The sequence below is a fragment of the Ambystoma mexicanum genome (assembly GCF_040938575.1).
Source record: "Ambystoma mexicanum isolate Mex_15411 chromosome 12 unlocalized genomic scaffold, UKY_AmexF1_1 Mex_chr12_unloc.1, whole genome shotgun sequence".
In the NCBI taxonomy this organism is placed as follows: domain Eukaryota; kingdom Metazoa; phylum Chordata; class Amphibia; order Caudata; family Ambystomatidae; genus Ambystoma; species Ambystoma mexicanum.
Genome location: NW_027182322.1, coordinates 15514536 through 15534235, shown reverse-complemented (window position 1 = coordinate 15534235; position 19700 = coordinate 15514536). Strand labels below are relative to the sequence as shown.

Here is a 19700-nt window from a genome sequence, read left to right as displayed (position 1 = left end):
GATGTAGCTCAGTGGTAGAGCGCATGCTTTGCATGTATGAGGACCTGGGGCATTTCCACTTGTTTCTCTTTTTGACTGTCATATGATCTCTATCCACTAGATGGCCCTTTGAGCACAGTAATCCTCTGGTGGAAATCTTCCCCTGGAAGTCATCTCTTATGGAGAAGCAAAATGCACACTGCTTCAGTGTGACCATGAGGTTTTCCATTCTTGCTCCAGTTTTCCCTGCTCTTTTGCTAGTGCTTCACTCGGCAGAATGTTTTGACCAGAAGAGTTCTCCCTGAAAATGATGTCTGCGGGACAGACACACTGCATACCGAGGGGATGTAGCTCAGTGGTAGAGCACTTGCTTTGCATGGATGAGGCCCTGGGTCCAATCCCTGGCATCTCCAATTGTTTCCCTTTTTTTGACTGTCATATGGTCTCTGTCCACGAGATGGCTCTTTGAGCACGGTAATCCTCTGGTGGAATACTTCCCCTGGAAGTCATCTCTTATGGAGAAGCATAATGCACACTGCTTCAGCTGACCATGTGCTTTTCCAGTCTTGCTCCCGTTTTCCCTGGTCTTTTGCTAGTGCTTCAGTTGGCAGCATATTTTGACCGGAAGAATTCTCCCAGGAAAAGATGTCTGCAGGACAGGCCCACTGCACACCGAGGGGATGTAGCTCAGTGGTAGAGCGCATGCTTCGCATGTATGAGGTCCCGGGTTCAATCCCCGGCATCTCCATTTGCATAAACATCAGTGTGATTTTGTCCCGGTTATTTTGTATTTCACACTGCAACTCGGGCCATGATTATAGGATCATCGACATTCATATCTATTTGTCTGAGAAAACGCTGGTGCCCGTATGGCAAACCTGCCTATAATATATCACTGAGGTTTACGTCCCTGCCAGTGTCAACATCCTGTATGCCTTCACAATCACTACAAATAGAAATGCACAGAGAGAAACATCACACCACAGTTTTAACGGTGCAGAATCGTGAAAGTATTGGCATTGCCTTGCGTTTCTTTTCAGTCGATTGTTTTGGTTCCGAATGTATAGCTCCACCATTGTACCTTTGTAGCATATGATGCCTAGCTTTAAAAATAATTTGTTTTCACTGGATGTGGCCACAGATGTGCCTCTGTTGTCAACCTAAGTCGATCAGGTTCTGTAACTTGTTAGTTTTGAGCTGGAATATCCTACCAGCTCTGCTGCTGGGGCCTATCTCTGGCTTCTAAAAGCAAAAGTCTTGAACATATTGATATTTTTCATTAGTTGGTCAGGGGAATTGCAGGGGGGGGCAGCCTTTCTGCATGTTTCTATGGACAACCAGACACAGGTGGCTCTAAAATGAAGTCTGCCATTTGGAAACTCCAATTCGACAGTTACCGTCAGTTCTGGGCGCTGTTAGTCCCAAGCAGCCAGCCAGCATCTGGTAGATTTCACAGTTCCTTGCTGGCAGTGGGGATGTAACTCAGTGGTAGAGCACATACTTGGGAAGTATGAGGCCACAGGTTCGATCCCAGGCATCTCCATGTGATATTTTTCCTCAATTGTGGGCTTTTTATCCTGTACATAGGAATTAGGATGATGTGTTCTTTTGCCATACTAAATCCTGTTCCTGAACGTCTTCTCTTTGGAGCCGATGATTGTGGACATGCACGGTGCACCATGCTTCAGTGTGATGTCTGCTTTTTTCATTGGAAGCCTGTTAGCCTGATCTCTTACCGGGATGACACAAGGCAGACTCGTTCAGACAGAGGGGCATTGGCTGAAAATAGTGTCTCCACCGGTCCCCCTGCTAGGCAGTGGTGTCATTCTGAGGTGCTGTGCACGCTCACCAACTATCACCCCCTCTGACCTTTCCCACCGCAGAACACCCTGAATGCATTCAGCGGGTTATGCTTCATTCTAGGGCTGCAATGGATCGCCTAGTGGCAAAACCAATGGAAGCACCATTGACCTTCCGCAGAATTCCACTGCTTGTCTGCCTAGAGAAGCGACATCTGCCGAGTGTGCTAGGGACACTCATGACGGCAGAGCTATAGAGTGGTGGGTCCACGTTGCTTTCCACTAGCCAGCAAATACAGAAGGACATCCGAAAGAGGTGTCAGTCTATCTAGCAACATATGTGGGCTTTCGGCTGGAGGAATTCCTGCGCGAAATGGTGCTATCTCATTTTTGGTGTTTGAAGACATACATATATATATATATATATATATATATTTATTTTTTCTCCATAACTACACTTCTCAAATCTGGGGCATCTATCCGAGATGGCTGTGTCACATTATGTGATGTCTCAGGCACCAACGTGATGAGATCGACCTGGCGCTTTAACTTTGTCATTGTAAGTAGTAAGATGTAATTTGGCAGTTGTCATGTTTTTTCATATGCACTACTGCAAACCCCTTTCCTTACTTAGCCCACTCCCTCCTGAAGCTTTTAGGTGTGATGAGGAAGCGTCCTCTCAGCGGGGATGTAGCTCAGTGGTAGAGCGCATGCTTTGCATGTATGAGGACCTGGGGCATTTCCACTTGTTTCTCTTTTTGACTGTCATATGATCTCTATCCACTAGATGGCCCTTTGAGCACAGTAATCCTCTGGTGGAAATCTTCCCCTGGAAGTCATCTCTTATGGAGAAGCAAAATGCACACTGCTTCAGTGTGACCATGAGGTTTTCCATTCTTGCTCCAGTTTTCCCTGCTCTTTTGCTAGTGCTTCACTCGGCAGAATGTTTTGACCAGAAGAGTTCTCCCTGAAAATTATGTCTGCGGGACAGACACACTGCATACCGAGGGGATGTAGCTCAGTGGTAGAGCACTTGCTTTGCATGGATGAGGCCCTGGGTCCAATCCCTGGCATCTCCAATGGTTTCCCTTTTTTTGACTGTCATATGGTCTCTGTCCACGAGATGGCTCTTTGAGCACGGTAATCCTCTGGTGGAATACTTCCCCTGGAAGTCATCTCTTATGGAGAAGCATAATGCACACTGCTTCAGCTGACCATGTGCTTTTCCAGTCTTGCTCCCGTTTTCCCTGGTCTTTTGCTAGTGCTTCAGTTGGCAGCATATTTTGACCGGAAGAATTCTCCCAGGAAAAGATGTCTGCAGGACAGGCCCACTGCACACCGAGGGGATGTAGCTCAGTGGTAGAGCGCATGCTTCGCATGTATGAGGTCCCGGGTTCAATCCCCGGCATCTCCATTTGCATAAACATCAGTGTGATTTTGTCCCGGTTATTTTGTATTTCACACTGCAACTCGGGCCATGATTATAGGATCATCGACATTCATATCTATTTGTCTGAGAAAACGCTGGTGCCCGTATGGCAAACCTGCCTATAATATATCACTGAGGTTTACGTCCCTGCCAGTGTCAACATCCTGTATGCCTTCACAATCACTACAAATAGAAATGCACAGAGAGAAACATCACACCACAGTTTTAACGGTGCAGAATCGTGAAAGTATTGGCATTGCCTTGCGTTTCTTTTCAGTCGATTGTTTTGGTTCCGAATGTATAGCTCCACCATTGTACCTTTGTAGCATATGATGCCTAGCTTTAAAAATAATTTGTTTTCACTGGATCTGGATGTGGCCACAGATGTGCCTCTGTTGTCAACCTAAGTCGATCAGGTTCTGTAACTTGTTAGTTTTGAGCTGGAATATCCTACCAGCTCTGCTGCTGGGGCCTATCTCTGGCTTCTAAAAGCAAAAGTCTTGAACATATTGATATTTTTCATTAGTTGGTCAGGGGAATTGCATGGGGGGGCAGCCTTTCTGCATGTTTCTATGGACAACCAGACACAGGTGGCTCTAAAATGAAGTCTGCCATTTGGAAACTCCAATTCGACAGTTACCGTCAGTTCTGGGCGCTGTTAGTCCCAAGCAGCCAGCCAGCATCTGGTAGATTTCACAGTTCCTTGCTGGCAGTGGGGATGTAACTCAGTGGTAGAGCACATACTTGGGAAGTATGAGGCCACAGGTTCGATCCCAGGCATCTCCATGTGATATTTTTCCTCAATTGTGGGCTTTTTATCCTGTACATAGGAATTAGGATGATGTGTTCTTTTGCCATACTAAATCCTGTTCCTGAACGTCTTCTCTTTGGAGCCGATGATTGTGGACATGCACGGTGCACCATGCTTCAGTGTGATGTCTGCTTTTTTCATTGGAAGCCTGTTAGCCTGATCTCTTACCGGGATGACACAAGGCAGACTCGTTCAGACAGAGGGGCATTGGCTGAAAATAGTGTCTCCACCGGTCCCCCTGCTAGGCAGTGGTGTCATTCTGAGGTGCTGTGCACGCTCACCAACTATCACCCCCTCTGACCTTTCCCACCGCAGAACACCCTGAATGCATTCAGCGGGTTATGCTTCATTCTAGGGCTGCAATGGATCGCCTAGTGGCAAAACCAATGGAAGCACCATTGACCTTCCGCAGAATTCCACTGCTTGTCTGCCTAGAGAAGCGACATCTGCCGAGTGTGCTAGGGACACTCATGACGGCAGAGCTATAGAGTGGTGGGTCCACGTGGCTTTCCACTAGCCAGCAAATACAGAAGGACATCCGAAAGAGGTGTCAGTCTATCTAGCAACATATGTGGGCTTTCGGCTGGAGGAATTCCTGCGCGAAATGGTGCTATCTCATTTTTGGTGTTTGAAGACATACATATATATATATATATATATATATATTTATTTTTTCTCCATAACTACACTTCTCAAATCTGGGGCATCTATCCGAGATGGCTGTGTCACATTATGTGATGTCTCAGGCACCAACGTGATGAGATCGACCTGGCGCTTTAACTTTGTCATTGTAAGTAGTAAGATGTAATTTGGCAGTTGTCATGTTTTTTCATATGCACTACTGCAAACCCCTTTCCTTACTTAGCCCACTCCCTCCTGAAGCTTTTAGGTGTGATGAGGAAGCGTCCTCTCAGCGGGGATGTAGCTCAGTGGTAGAGCGCATGCTTTGCATGTATGAGGACCTGGGGCATTTCCACTTGTTTCTCTTTTTGACTGTCATATGATCTCTATCCACTAGATGGCCCTTTGAGCACAGTAATCCTCTGGTGGAAATCTTCCCCTGGAAGTCATCTCTTATGGAGAAGCAAAATGCACACTGCTTCAGTGTGACCATGAGGTTTTCCATTCTTGCTCCAGTTTTCCCTGCTCTTTTGCTAGTGCTTCACTCGGCAGAATGTTTTGACCAGAAGAGTTCTCCCTGAAAATGATGTCTGCGGGACAGACACACTGCATACCGAGGGGATGTAGCTCAGTGGTAGAGCACTTGCTTTGCATGGATGAGGCCCTGGGTCCAATCCCTGGCATCTCCAATTGTTTCCCTTTTTTTGACTGTCATATGGTCTCTGTCCACGAGATGGCTCTTTGAGCACGGTAATCCTCTGGTGGAATACTTCCCCTGGAAGTCATCTCTTATGGAGAAGCATAATGCACACTGCTTCAGCTGACCATGTGCTTTTCCAGTCTTGCTCCCGTTTTCCCTGGTCTTTTGCTAGTGCTTCAGTTGGCAGCATATTTTGACCGGAAGAATTCTCCCAGGAAAAGATGTCTGCAGGACAGGCCCACTGCACACCGAGGGGATGTAGCTCAGTGGTAGAGCGCATGCTTCGCATGTATGAGGTCCCGGGTTCAATCCCCGGCATCTCCATTTGCATAAACATCAGTGTGATTTTGTCCCGGTTATTTTGTATTTCACACTGCAACTCGGGCCATGATTATAGGATCATCGACATTCATATCTATTTGTCTGAGAAAACGCTGGTGCCCGTATGGCAAACCTGCCTATAATATATCACTGAGGTTTACGTCCCTGCCAGTGTCAACATCCTGTATGCCTTCACAATCACTACAAATAGAAATGCACAGAGAGAAACATCACACCACAGTTTTAACGGTGCAGAATCGTGAAAGTATTGGCATTGCCTTGCGTTTCTTTTCAGTCGATTGTTTTGGTTCCGAATGTATAGCTCCACCATTGTACCTTTGTAGCATATGATGCCTAGCTTTAAAAATAATTTGTTTTCACTGGATGTGGCCACAGATGTGCCTCTGTTGTCAACCTAAGTCGATCAGGTTCTGTAACTTGTTAGTTTTGAGCTGGAATATCCTACCAGCTCTGCTGCTGGGGCCTATCTCTGGCTTCTAAAAGCAAAAGTCTTGAACATATTGATATTTTTCATTAGTTGGTCAGGGGAATTGCAGGGGGGGGCAGCCTTTCTGCATGTTTCTATGGACAACCAGACACAGGTGGCTCTAAAATGAAGTCTGCCATTTGGAAACTCCAATTCGACAGTTACCGTCAGTTCTGGGCGCTGTTAGTCCCAAGCAGCCAGCCAGCATCTGGTAGATTTCACAGTTCCTTGCTGGCAGTGGGGATGTAACTCAGTGGTAGAGCACATACTTGGGAAGTATGAGGCCACAGGTTCGATCCCAGGCATCTCCATGTGATATTTTTCCTCAATTGTGGGCTTTTTATCCTGTACATAGGAATTAGGATGATGTGTTCTTTTGCCATACTAAATCCTGTTCCTGAACGTCTTCTCTTTGGAGCCGATGATTGTGGACATGCACGGTGCACCATGCTTCAGTGTGATGTCTGCTTTTTTCATTGGAAGCCTGTTAGCCTGATCTCTTACCGGGATGACACAAGGCAGACTCGTTCAGACAGAGGGGCATTGGCTGAAAATAGTGTCTCCACCGGTCCCCCTGCTAGGCAGTGGTGTCATTCTGAGGTGCTGTGCACGCTCACCAACTATCACCCCCTCTGACCTTTCCCACCGCAGAACACCCTGAATGCATTCAGCGGGTTATGCTTCATTCTAGGGCTGCAATGGATCGCCTAGTGGCAAAACCAATGGAAGCACCATTGACCTTCCGCAGAATTCCACTGCTTGTCTGCCTAGAGAAGCGACATCTGCCGAGTGTGCTAGGGACACTCATGACGGCAGAGCTATAGAGTGGTGGGTCCACGTTGCTTTCCACTAGCCAGCAAATACAGAAGGACATCCGAAAGAGGTGTCAGTCTATCTAGCAACATATGTGGGCTTTCGGCTGGAGGAATTCCTGCGCGAAATGGTGCTATCTCATTTTTGGTGTTTGAAGACATACATATATATATATATATATATATATATTTATTTTTTCTCCATAACTACACTTCTCAAATCTGGGGCATCTATCCGAGATGGCTGTGTCACATTATGTGATGTCTCAGGCACCAACGTGATGAGATCGACCTGGCGCTTTAACTTTGTCATTGTAAGTAGTAAGATGTAATTTGGCAGTTGTCATGTTTTTTCATATGCACTACTGCAAACCCCTTTCCTTACTTAGCCCACTCCCTCCTGAAGCTTTTAGGTGTGATGAGGAAGCGTCCTCTCAGCGGGGATGTAGCTCAGTGGTAGAGCGCATGCTTTGCATGTATGAGGACCTGGGGCATTTCCACTTGTTTCTCTTTTTGACTGTCATATGATCTCTATCCACTAGATGGCCCTTTGAGCACAGTAATCCTCTGGTGGAAATCTTCCCCTGGAAGTCATCTCTTATGGAGAAGCAAAATGCACACTGCTTCAGTGTGACCATGAGGTTTTCCATTCTTGCTCCAGTTTTCCCTGCTCTTTTGCTAGTGCTTCACTCGGCAGAATGTTTTGACCAGAAGAGTTCTCCCTGAAAATTATGTCTGCGGGACAGACACACTGCATACCGAGGGGATGTAGCTCAGTGGTAGAGCACTTGCTTTGCATGGATGAGGCCCTGGGTCCAATCCCTGGCATCTCCAATTGTTTCCCTTTTTTTGACTGTCATATGGTCTCTGTCCACGAGATGGCTCTTTGAGCACGGTAATCCTCTGGTGGAATACTTCCCCTGGAAGTCATCTCTTATGGAGAAGCATAATGCACACTGCTTCAGCTGACCATGTGCTTTTCCAGTCTTGCTCCCGTTTTCCCTGGTCTTTTGCTAGTGCTTCAGTTGGCAGCATATTTTGACCGGAAGAATTCTCCCAGGAAAAGATGTCTGCAGGACAGGCCCACTGCACACCGAGGGGATGTAGCTCAGTGGTAGAGCGCATGCTTCGCATGTATGAGGTCCCGGGTTCAATCCCCGGCATCTCCATTTGCATAAACATCAGTGTGATTTTGTCCCGGTTATTTTGTATTTTACACTGCAACTCGGGCCATGATTATAGGATCATCGACATTCATATCTATTTGTCTGAGAAAACGCTGGTGCCCGTATGGCAAACCTGCCTATAATATATCACTGAGGTTTACGTCCCTGCCAGTGTCAACATCCTGTATGCCTTCACAATCACTACAAATAGAAATGCACAGAGAGAAACATCACACCACAGTTTTAACAGTGCAGAATCGTGAAAGTATTGGCATTGCCTTGCGTTTCTTTTCAGTCGATTGTTTTGGTTCCGAATGTATAGCTCCACCATTGTACCTTTGTAGCATATGATGCCTAGCTTTAAAAATAATTTGTTTTCACTGGATCTGGATGTGGCCACAGATGTGCCTCTGTTGTCAACCTAAGTCGATCAGGTTCTGTAACTTGTTAGTTTTGAGCTGGAATATCCTACCAGCTCTGCTGCTGGGGCCTATCTCTGGCTTCTAAAAGCAAAAGTCTTGAACATATTGATATTTTTCATTAGTTGGTCAGGGGAATTGCATGGGGGGGCAGCCTTTCTGCATGTTTCTATGGACAACCAGACACAGGTGGCTCTAAAATGAAGTCTGCCATTTGGAAACTCCAATTCGACAGTTACCGTCAGTTCTGGGCGCTGTTAGTCCCAAGCAGCCAGCCAGCATCTGGTAGATTTCACAGTTCCTTGCTGGCAGTGGGGATGTAACTCAGTGGTAGAGCACATACTTGGGAAGTATGAGGCCACAGGTTCGATCCCAGGCATCTCCATGTGATATTTTTCCTCAATTGTGGGCTTTTTATCCTGTACATAGGAATTAGGATGATGTGTTCTTTTGCCATACTAAATCCTGTTCCTGAACGTCTTCTCTTTGGAGCCGATGATTGTGGACATGCACGGTGCACCATGCTTCAGTGTGATGTCTGCTTTTTTCATTGGAAGCCTGTTAGCCTGATCTCTTACCGGGATGACACAAGGCAGACTCGTTCAGACAGAGGGGCATTGGCTGAAAATAGTGTCTCCACCGGTCCCCCTGCTAGGCAGTGGTGTCATTCTGAGGTGCTGTGCACGCTCACCAACTATCACCCCCTCTGACCTTTCCCACCGCAGAACACCCTGAATGCATTCAGCGGGTTATGCTTCATTCTAGGGCTGCAATGGATCGCCTAGTGGCAAAACCAATGGAAGCACCATTGACCTTCCGCAGAATTCCACTGCTTGTCTGCCTAGAGAAGCGACATCTGCCGAGTGTGCTAGGGACACTCATGACGGCAGAGCTATAGAGTGGTGGGTCCACGTGGCTTTCCACTAGCCAGCAAATACAGAAGGACATCCGAAAGAGGTGTCAGTCTATCTAGCAACATATGTGGGCTTTCGGCTGGAGGAATTCCTGCGCGAAATGGTGCTATCTCATTTTTGGTGTTTGAAGACATACATATATATATATATATATTTATTTTTTCTCCATAACTACACTTCTCAAATCTGGGGCATCTATCCGAGATGGCTGTGTCACATTATGTGATGTCTCAGGCACCAACGTGATGAGATCGACCTGGCGCTTTAACTTTGTCATTGTAAGTAGTAAGATGTAATTTGGCAGTTGTCATGTTTTTTCATATGCACTACTGCAAACCCCTTTCCTTACTTATCCCACTCCCTCCTGAAGCTTTTAGGTGTGATGAGGAAGCGTCCTCTCAGCGGGGATGTAGCTCAGTGGTAGAGCGCATGCTTTGCATGTATGAGGACCTGGGGCATTTCCACTTGTTTCTCTTTTTGACTGTCATATGATCTCTATCCACTAGATGGCCCTTTGAGCACAGTAATCCTCTGGTGGAAATCTTCCCCTGGAAGTCATCTCTTATGGAGAAGCAAAATGCACACTGCTTCAGTGTGACCATGAGGTTTTCCATTCTTGCTCCAGTTTTCCCTGCTCTTTTGCTAGTGCTTCACTCGGCAGAATGTTTTGACCAGAAGAGTTCTCCCTGAAAATTATGTCTGCGGGACAGACACACTGCATACCGAGGGGATGTAGCTCAGTGGTAGAGCACTTGCTTTGCATGGATGAGGCCCTGGGTCCAATCCCTGGCATCTCCAATTGTTTCCCTTTTTTTGACTGTCATATGGTCTCTGTCCACGAGATGGCTCTTTGAGCACGGTAATCCTCTGGTGGAATACTTCCCCTGGAAGTCATCTCTTATGGAGAAGCATAATGCACACTGCTTCAGCTGACCATGTGCTTTTCCAGTCTTGCTCCCGTTTTCCCTGGTCTTTTGCTAGTGCTTCAGTTGGCAGCATATTTTGACCGGAAGAATTCTCCCAGGAAAAGATGTCTGCAGGACAGGCCCACTGCACACCGAGGGGATGTAGCTCAGTGGTAGAGCGCATGCTTCGCATGTATGAGGTCCCGGGTTCAATCCCCGGCATCTCCACTTGCATAAACATCAGTGTGATTTTGTCCCGGTTATTTTGTATTTCACACTGCAACTCGGGCCATGATTATAGGATCATCGACATTCATATCTATTTGTCTGAGAAAACGCTGGTGCCCGTATGGCAAACCTGCCTATAATATATCACTGAGGTTTACGTCCCTGCCAGTGTCAACATCCTGTATGCCTTCACAATCACTACAAATAGAAATGCACAGAGAGAAACATCACACCACAGTTTTAACGGTGCAGAATCGTGAAAGTATTGGCATTGCCTTGCGTTTCTTTTCAGTCGATTGTTTTGGTTCCGAATGTATAGCTCCACCATTGTACCTTTGTAGCATATGATGCCTAGCTTTAAAAATAATTTGTTTTCACTGGATGTGGCCACAGATGTGCCTCTGTTGTCAACCTAAGTCGATCAGGTTCTGTAACTTGTTAGTTTTGAGCTGGAATATCCTACCAGCTCTGCTGCTGGGGCCTATCTCTGGCTTCTAAAAGCAAAAGTCTTGAACATATTGATATTTTTCATTAGTTGGTCAGGGGAATTGCATGGGGGGGCAGCCTTTCTGCATGTTTCTATGGACAACCAGACACAGGTGGCTCTAAAATGAAGTCTGCCATTTGGAAACTCCAATTCGACAGTTACCGTCAGTTCTGGGCGCTGTTAGTCCCAAGCAGCCAGCCAGCATCTGGTAGATTTCACAGTTCCTTGCTGGCAGTGGGGATGTAACTCAGTGGTAGAGCACATACTTGGGAAGTATGAGGCCACAGGTTCGATCCCAGGCATCTCCATGTGATATTTTTCCTCAATTGTGGGCTTTTTATCCTGTACATAGGAATTAGGATGATGTGTTCTTTTGCCAAACTAAATCCTGTTCCAGAACGTCTTCTCTTTGGAGCCGATGATTGTGGACATGCACGGTGCACCATGCTTCAGTGTGATGTCTGCTTTTTTCATTGGAAGCCTGTTAGCCTGATCTCTTACCGGGATGACACAAGGCAGACTCGTTCAGACAGAGGGGCATTGGCTGAAAATAGTGTCTCCACCGGTCCCCCTGCTAGGCAGTGGTGTCATTCTGAGGTGCTGTGCACGCTCACCAACTATCACCCCCTCTGACCTTTCCCACCGCAGAACACCCTGAATGCATTCAGCGGGTTATGCTTCATTCTAGGGCTGCAATGGATCGCCTAGTGGCAAAACCAATGGAAGCACCATTGACCTTCCGCAGAATTCCACTGCTTGTCTGCCTAGAGAAGCGACATCTGCCGAGTGTGCTAGGGACACTCATGACGGCAGAGCTATAGAGTGGTGGGTCCACGTGGCTTTCCACTAGCCAGCAAATACAGAAGGACATCCGAAAGAGGTGTCAGTCTATCTAGCAACATATGTGGGCTTTCGGCCGGAGGAATTCCTGCGCGAAATGGTGCTATCTCATTTTTGGTGTTTGAAGACATACATATATATATATATATATATATTTATTTTTTCTCCATAACTACACTTCTCAAATCTGGGGCATCTATCCGAGATGGCTGTGTCACATTATGTGATGTCTCAGGCACCAACGTGATGAGATCGACCTGGCGCTTTAACTTTGTCATTGTAAGTAGTAAGATGTAATTTGGCAGTTGTCATGTTTTTTCATATGCACTACTGCAAACCCCTTTCCTTACTTAGCCCACTCCCTCCTGAAGCTTTTAGGTGTGATGAGGAAGCGTCCTCTCAGCGGGGATGTAGCTCAGTGGTAGAGCGCATGCTTTGCATGTATGAGGACCTGGGGCATTTCCACTTGTTTCTCTTTTTGACTGTCATATGATCTCTATCCACTAGATGGCCCTTTGAGCACAGTAATCCTCTGGTGGAAATCTTCCCCTGGAAGTCATCTCTTATGGAGAAGCAAAATGCACACTGCTTCAGTGTGACCATGAGGTTTTCCATTCTTGCTCCAGTTTTCCCTGCTCTTTTGCTAGTGCTTCACTCGGCAGAATGTTTTGACCAGAAGAGTTCTCCCTGAAAATTATGTCTGCGGGACAGACACACTGCATACCGAGGGGATGTAGCTCAGTGGTAGAGCACTTGCTTTGCATGGATGAGGCCCTGGGTCCAATCCCTGGCATCTCCAATTGTTTCCCTTTTTTTGACTGTCATATGGTCTCTGTCCACGAGATGGCTCTTTGAGCACGGTAATCCTCTGGTGGAATACTTCCCCTGGAAGTCATCTCTTATGGAGAAGCATAATGCACACTGCTTCAGCTGACCATGTGCTTTTCCAGTCTTGCTCCCGTTTTCCCTGGTCTTTTGCTAGTGCTTCAGTTGGCAGCATATTTTGACCGGAAGAATTCTCCCAGGAAAAGATGTCTGCAGGACAGGCCCACTGCACACCGAGGGGATGTAGCTCAGTGGTAGAGCGCATGCTTCGCATGTATGAGGTCCCGGGTTCAATCCCCGGCATCTCCATTTGCATAAACATCAGTGTGATTTTGTCCCGGTTATTTTGTATTTCACACTGCAACTCGGGCCATGATTATAGGATCATCGACATTCATATCTATTTGTCTGAGAAAACGCTGGTGCCCGTATGGCAAACCTGCCTATAATATATCACTGAGGTTTACGTCCCTGCCAGTGTCAACATCCTGTATGCCTTCACAATCACTACAAATAGAAATGCACAGAGAGAAACATCACACCACAGTTTTAACGGTGCAGAATCGTGAAAGTATTGGCATTGCCTTGCGTTTCTTTTCAGTCGATTGTTTTGGTTCCGAATGTATAGCTCCACCATTGTACCTTTGTAGCATATGATGCCTAGCTTTAAAAATAATTTGTTTTCACTGGATGTGGCCACAGATGTGCCTCTGTTGTCAACCTAAGTCGATCAGGTTCTGTAACTTGTTAGTTTTGAGCTGGAATATCCTACCAGCTCTGCTGCTGGGGCCTATCTCTGGCTTCTAAAAGCAAAAGTCTTGAACATATTGATATTTTTCATTAGTTGGTCAGGGGAATTGCAGGGGGGGGCAGCCTTTCTGCATGTTTCTATGGACAACCAGACACAGGTGGCTCTAAAATGAAGTCTGCCATTTGGAAACTCCAATTCGACAGTTACCGTCAGTTCTGGGCGCTGTTAGTCCCAAGCAGCCAGCCAGCATCTGGTAGATTTCACAGTTCCTTGCTGGCAGTGGGGATGTAACTCAGTGGTAGAGCACATACTTGGGAAGTATGAGGCCACAGGTTCGATCCCAGGCATCTCCATGTGATATTTTTCCTCAATTGTGGGCTTTTTATCCTGTACATAGGAATTAGGATGATGTGTTCTTTTGCCATACTAAATCCTGTTCCTGAACGTCTTCTCTTTGGAGCCGATGATTGTGGACATGCACGGTGCACCATGCTTCAGTGTGATGTCTGCTTTTTTCATTGGAAGCCTGTTAGCCTGATCTCTTACCGGGATGACACAAGGCAGACTCGTTCAGACAGAGGGGCATTGGCTGAAAATAGTGTCTCCACCGGTCCCCCTGCTAGGCAGTGGTGTCATTCTGAGGTGCTGTGCACGCTCACCAACTATCACCCCCTCTGACCTTTCCCACCGCAGAACACCCTGAATGCATTCAGCGGGTTATGCTTCATTCTAGGGCTGCAATGGATCGCCTAGTGGCAAAACCAATGGAAGCACCATTGACCTTCCGCAGAATTCCACTGCTTGTCTGCCTAGAGAAGCGACATCTGCCGAGTGTGCTAGGGACACTCATGACGGCAGAGCTATAGAGTGGTGGGTCCACGTGGCTTTCCACTAGCCAGCAAATACAGAAGGACATCCGAAAGAGGTGTCAGTCTATCTAGCAACATATGTGGGCTTTCGGCCGGAGGAATTCCTGCGCGAAATGGTGCTATCTCATTTTTGGTGTTTGAAGACATACATATATATATATATATATATATATTTATTTTTTCTCCATAACTACACTTCTCAAATCTGGGGCATCTATCCGAGATGGCTGTGTCACATTATGTGATGTCTCAGGCACCAACGTGATGAGATCGACCTGGCGCTTTAACTTTGTCATTGTAAGTAGTAAGATGTAATTTGGCAGTTGTCATGTTTTTTCATATGCACTACTGCAAACCCCTTTCCTTACTTAGCCCACTCCCTCCTGAAGCTTTTAGGTGTGATGAGGAAGCGTCCTCTCAGCGGGGATGTAGCTCAGTGGTAGAGCGCATGCTTTGCATGTATGAGGACCTGGGGCATTTCCACTTGTTTCTCTTTTTGACTGTCATATGATCTCTATCCACTAGATGGCCCTTTGAGCACAGTAATCCTCTGGTGGAAATCTTCCCCTGGAAGTCATCTCTTATGGAGAAGCAAAATGCACACTGCTTCAGTGTGACCATGAGGTTTTCCATTCTTGCTCCAGTTTTCCCTGCTCTTTTGCTAGTGCTTCACTCGGCAGAATGTTTTGACCAGAAGAGTTCTCCCTGAAAATTATGTCTGCGGGACAGACACACTGCATACCGAGGGGATGTAGCTCAGTGGTAGAGCACTTGCTTTGCATGGATGAGGCCCTGGGTCCAATCCCTGGCATCTCCAATTGTTTCCCTTTTTTTGACTGTCATATGGTCTCTGTCCACGAGATGGCTCTTTGAGCACGGTAATCCTCTGGTGGAATACTTCCCCTGGAAGTCATCTCTTATGGAGAAGCATAATGCACACTGCTTCAGCTGACCATGTGCTTTTCCAGTCTTGCTCCCGTTTTCCCTGGTCTTTTGCTAGTGCTTCAGTTGGCAGCATATTTTGACCGGAAGAATTCTCCCAGGAAAAGATGTCTGCAGGACAGGCCCACTGCACACCGAGGGGATGTAGCTCAGTGGTAGAGCGCATGCTTCGCATGTATGAGGTCCCGGGTTCAATCCCCGGCATCTCCATTTGCATAAACATCAGTGTGATTTTGTCCCGGTTATTTTGTATTTCACACTGCAACTCGGGCCATGATTATAGGATCATCGACATTCATATCTATTTGTCTGAGAAAACGCTGGTGCCCGTATGGCAAACCTGCCTATAATATATCACTGAGGTTTACGTCCCTGCCAGTGTCAACATCCTGTATGCCTTCACAATCACTACAAATAGAAATGCACAGAGAGAAACATCACACCACAGTTTTAACGGTGCAGAATCGTGAAAGTATTGGCATTGCCTTGCGTTTCTTTTCAGTCGATTGTTTTGGTTCCGAATGTATAGCTCCACCATTGTACCTTTGTAGCATATGATGCCTAGCTTTAAAAATAATTTGTTTTCACTGGATGTGGCCACAGATGTGCCTCTGTTGTCAACCTAAGTCGATCAGGTTCTGTAACTTGTTAGTTTTGAGCTGGAATATCCTACCAGCTCTGCTGCTGGGGCCTATCTCTGGCTTCTAAAAGCAAAAGTCTTGAACATATTGATATTTTTCATTAGTTGGTCAGGGGAATTGCAGGGGGGGGCAGCCTTTCTGCATGTTTCTATGGACAACCAGACACAGGTGGCTCTAAAATGAAGTCTGCCATTTGGAAACTCCAATTCGACAGTTACCGTCAGTTCTGGGCGCTGTTAGTCCCAAGCAGCCAGCCAGCATCTGGTAGATTTCACAGTTCCTTGCTGGCAGTGGGGATGTAACTCAGTGGTAGAGCACATACTTGGGAAGTATGAGGCCACAGGTTCGATCCCAGGCATCTCCATGTGATATTTTTCCTCAATTGTGGGCTTTTTATCCTGTACATAGGAATTAGGATGATGTGTTCTTTTGCCATACTAAATCCTGTTCCTGAACGTCTTCTCTTTGGAGCCGATGATTGTGGACATGCACGGTGCACCATGCTTCAGTGTGATGTCTGCTTTTTTCATTGGAAGCCTGTTAGCCTGATCTCTTACCGGGATGACACAAGGCAGACTCGTTCAGACAGAGGGGCATTGGCTGAAAATAGTGTCTCCACCGGTCCCCCTGCTAGGCAGTGGTGTCATTCTGAGGTGCTGTGCACGCTCACCAACTATCACCCCCTCTGACCTTTCCCACCGCAGAACACCCTGAATGCATTCAGCGGGTTATGCTTCATTCTAGGGCTGCAATGGATCGCCTAGTGGCAAAACCAATGGAAGCACCATTGACCTTCCGCAGAATTCCACTGCTTGTCTGCCTAGAGAAGCGACATCTGCCGAGTGTGCTAGGGACACTCATGACGGCAGAGCTATAGAGTGGTGGGTCCACGTTGCTTTCCACTAGCCAGCAAATACAGAAGGACATCCGAAAGAGGTGTCAGTCTATCTAGCAACATATGTGGGCTTTCGGCTGGAGGAATTCCTGCGCGAAATGGTGCTATCTCATTTTTGGTGTTTGAAGACATACATATATATATATATATATATATATTTATTTTTTCTCCATAACTACACTTCTCAAATCTGGGGCATCTATCCGAGATGGCTGTGTCACATTATGTGATGTCTCAGGCACCAACGTGATGAGATCGACCTGGCGCTTTAACTTTGTCATTGTAAGTAGTAAGATGTAATTTGGCAGTTGTCATGTTTTTTCATATGCACTACTGCAAACCCCTTTCCTTACTTAGCCCACTCCCTCCTGAAGCTTTTAGGTGTGATGAGGAAGCGTCCTCTCAGCGGGGATGTAGCTCAGTGGTAGAGCGCATGCTTTGCATGTATGAGGACCTGGGGCATTTCCACTTGTTTCTCTTTTTGACTGTCATATGATCTCTATCCACTAGATGGCCCTTTGAGCACAGTAATCCTCTGGTGGAAATCTTCCCCTGGAAGTCATCTCTTATGGAGAAGCAAAATGCACACTGCTTCAGTGTGACCATGAGGTTTTCCATTCTTGCTCCAGTTTTCCCTGCTCTTTTGCTAGTGCTTCACTCGGCAGAATGTTTTGACCAGAAGAGTTCTCCCTGAAAATTATGTCTGCGGGACAGACACACTGCATACCGAGGGGATGTAGCTCAGTGGTAGAGCACTTGCTTTGCATGGATGAGGCCCTGGGTCCAATCCCTGGCATCTCCAATTGTTTCCCTTTTTTTGACTGTCATATGGTCTCTGTCCACGAGATGGCTCTTTGAGCACGGTAATCCTCTGGTGGAATACTTCCCCTGGAAGTCATCTCTTATGGAGAAGCATAATGCACACTGCTTCAGCTGACCATGTGCTTTTCCAGTCTTGCTCCCGTTTTCCCTGGTCTTTTGCTAGTGCTTCAGTTGGCAGCATATTTTGACCGGAAGAATTCTCCCAGGAAAAGATGTCTGCAGGACAGGCCCACTGCACACCGAGGGGATGTAGCTCAGTGGTAGAGCGCATGCTTCGCATGTATGAGGTCCCGGGTTCAATCCCCGGCATCTCCATTTGCATAAACATCAGTGTGATTTTGTCCCGGTTATTTTGTATTTCACACTGCAACTCGGGCCATGATTATAGGATCATCGACATTCATATCTATTTGTCTGAGAAAACGCTGGTGCCCGTATGGCAAACCTGCCTATAATATATCACTGAGGTTTACGTCCCTGCCAGTGTCAACATCCTGTATGCCTTCACAATCACTACAAATAGAAATGCACAGAGAGAAACATCACACCACAGTTTTAACGGTGCAGAATCGTGAAAGTATTGGCATTGCCTTGCGTTTCTTTTCAGTCGATTGTTTTGGTTCCGAATGTATAGCTCCACCATTGTACCTTTGTAGCATATGATGCCTAGCTTTAAAAATAATTTGTTTTCACTGGATGTGGCCACAGATGTGCCTCTGTTGTCAACCTAAGTCGATCAGGTTCTGTAACTTGTTAGTTTTGAGCTGGAATATCCTACCAGCTCTGCTGCTGGGGCCTATCTCTGGCTTCTAAAAGCAAAAGTCTTGAACATATTGATATTTTTCATTAGTTGGTCAGGGGAATTGCATGGGGGGGCAGCCTTTCTGCATGTTTCTATGGACAACCAGACACAGGTGGCTCTAAAATGAAGTCTGCCATTTGGAAACTCCAATTCGACAGTTACCGTCAGTTCTGGGCGCTGTTAGTCCCAAGCAGCCAGCCAGCATCTGGTAGATTTCACAGTTCCTTGCTGGCAGTGGGGATGTAACTCAGTGGTAGAGCACATACTTGGGAAGTATGAGGCCACAGGTTCGATCCCAGGCATCTCCATGTGATATTTTTCCTCAATTGTGGGCTTTTTATCCTGTACATAGGAATTAGGATGATGTGTTCTTTTGCCATACTAAATCCTGTTCCTGAACGTCTTCTCTTTGGAGCCGATGATTGTGGACATGCACGGTGCACCATGCTTCAGTGTGATGTCTGCTTTTTTCATTGGAAGCCTGTTAGCCTGATCTCTTACCGGGATGACACAAGGCAGACTCGTTCAGACAGAGGGGCATTGGCTGAAAATAGTGTCTCCACCGGTCCCCCTGCTAGGCAGTGGTGTCATTCTGAGGTGCTGTGCACGCTCACCAACTATCACCCCCTCTGACCTTTCCCACCGCAGAACACCCTGAATGCATTCAGCGGGTTATGCTTCATTCTAGGGCTGCAATGGATCGCCTAGTGGCAAAACCAATGGAAGCACCATTGACCTTCCGCAGAATTCCACTGCTTGTCTGCCTAGAGAAGCGACATCTGCCGAGTGTGCTAGGGACACTCATGACGGCAGAGCTATAGAGTGGTGGGTCCACGTGGCTTTCCACTAGCCAGCAAATACAGAAGGACATCCGAAAGAGGTGTCAGTCTATCTAGCAACATATGTGGGCTTTCGGCCGGAGGAATTCCTGCGCGAAATGGTGCTATCTCATTTTTGGTGTTTGAAGACATACATATATATATATATATATATATTTATTTTTTCTCCATAACTACACTTCTCAAATCTGGGGCATCTATCCGAGATGGCTGTGTCACATTATGTGATGTCTCAGGCACCAACGTGATGAGATCGACCTGGCGCTTTAACTTTGTCATTGTAAGTAGTAAGATGTAATTTGGCAGTTGTCATGTTTTTTCATATGCACTACTGCAAACCCCTTTCCTTACTTAGCCCACTCCCTCCTGAAGCTTTTAGGTGTGATGAGGAAGCGT

At 46.6% G+C, this 19700-nt stretch overlaps 8 non-coding genes across 8 annotated transcripts; all 8 read left to right on the top strand.

Annotated features, from left to right (window-relative positions):
- Window positions 1–655: 655 nt before the first annotated feature.
- On the top strand, window positions 656–727 carry TRNAA-CGC (transfer RNA alanine (anticodon CGC)). Its single transcript has one exon. It is a non-coding gene; the product is annotated as a tRNA-Ala (tRNA).
- Window positions 728–3120: 2393 nt separating this feature from the next.
- TRNAA-CGC (transfer RNA alanine (anticodon CGC)) lies at window positions 3121–3192 on the top strand. Its single transcript has one exon. It is a non-coding gene; the product is annotated as a tRNA-Ala (tRNA).
- Window positions 3193–5591: 2399 nt separating this feature from the next.
- Window positions 5592–5663, top strand: TRNAA-CGC (transfer RNA alanine (anticodon CGC)). Its single transcript has one exon. It is a non-coding gene; the product is annotated as a tRNA-Ala (tRNA).
- A 2393-nt stretch (window positions 5664–8056) lies between these two features.
- Window positions 8057–8128, top strand: TRNAA-CGC (transfer RNA alanine (anticodon CGC)). Its single transcript has one exon. It is a non-coding gene; the product is annotated as a tRNA-Ala (tRNA).
- A 2391-nt stretch (window positions 8129–10519) lies between these two features.
- TRNAA-CGC (transfer RNA alanine (anticodon CGC)) lies at window positions 10520–10591 on the top strand. Its single transcript has one exon. It is a non-coding gene; the product is annotated as a tRNA-Ala (tRNA).
- A 2389-nt stretch (window positions 10592–12980) lies between these two features.
- On the top strand, window positions 12981–13052 carry TRNAA-CGC (transfer RNA alanine (anticodon CGC)). Its single transcript has one exon. It is a non-coding gene; the product is annotated as a tRNA-Ala (tRNA).
- A 2391-nt stretch (window positions 13053–15443) lies between these two features.
- Window positions 15444–15515, top strand: TRNAA-CGC (transfer RNA alanine (anticodon CGC)). Its single transcript has one exon. It is a non-coding gene; the product is annotated as a tRNA-Ala (tRNA).
- Window positions 15516–17906: 2391 nt separating this feature from the next.
- Window positions 17907–17978, top strand: TRNAA-CGC (transfer RNA alanine (anticodon CGC)). Its single transcript has one exon. It is a non-coding gene; the product is annotated as a tRNA-Ala (tRNA).
- Window positions 17979–19700: the final 1722 nt, after the last annotated feature.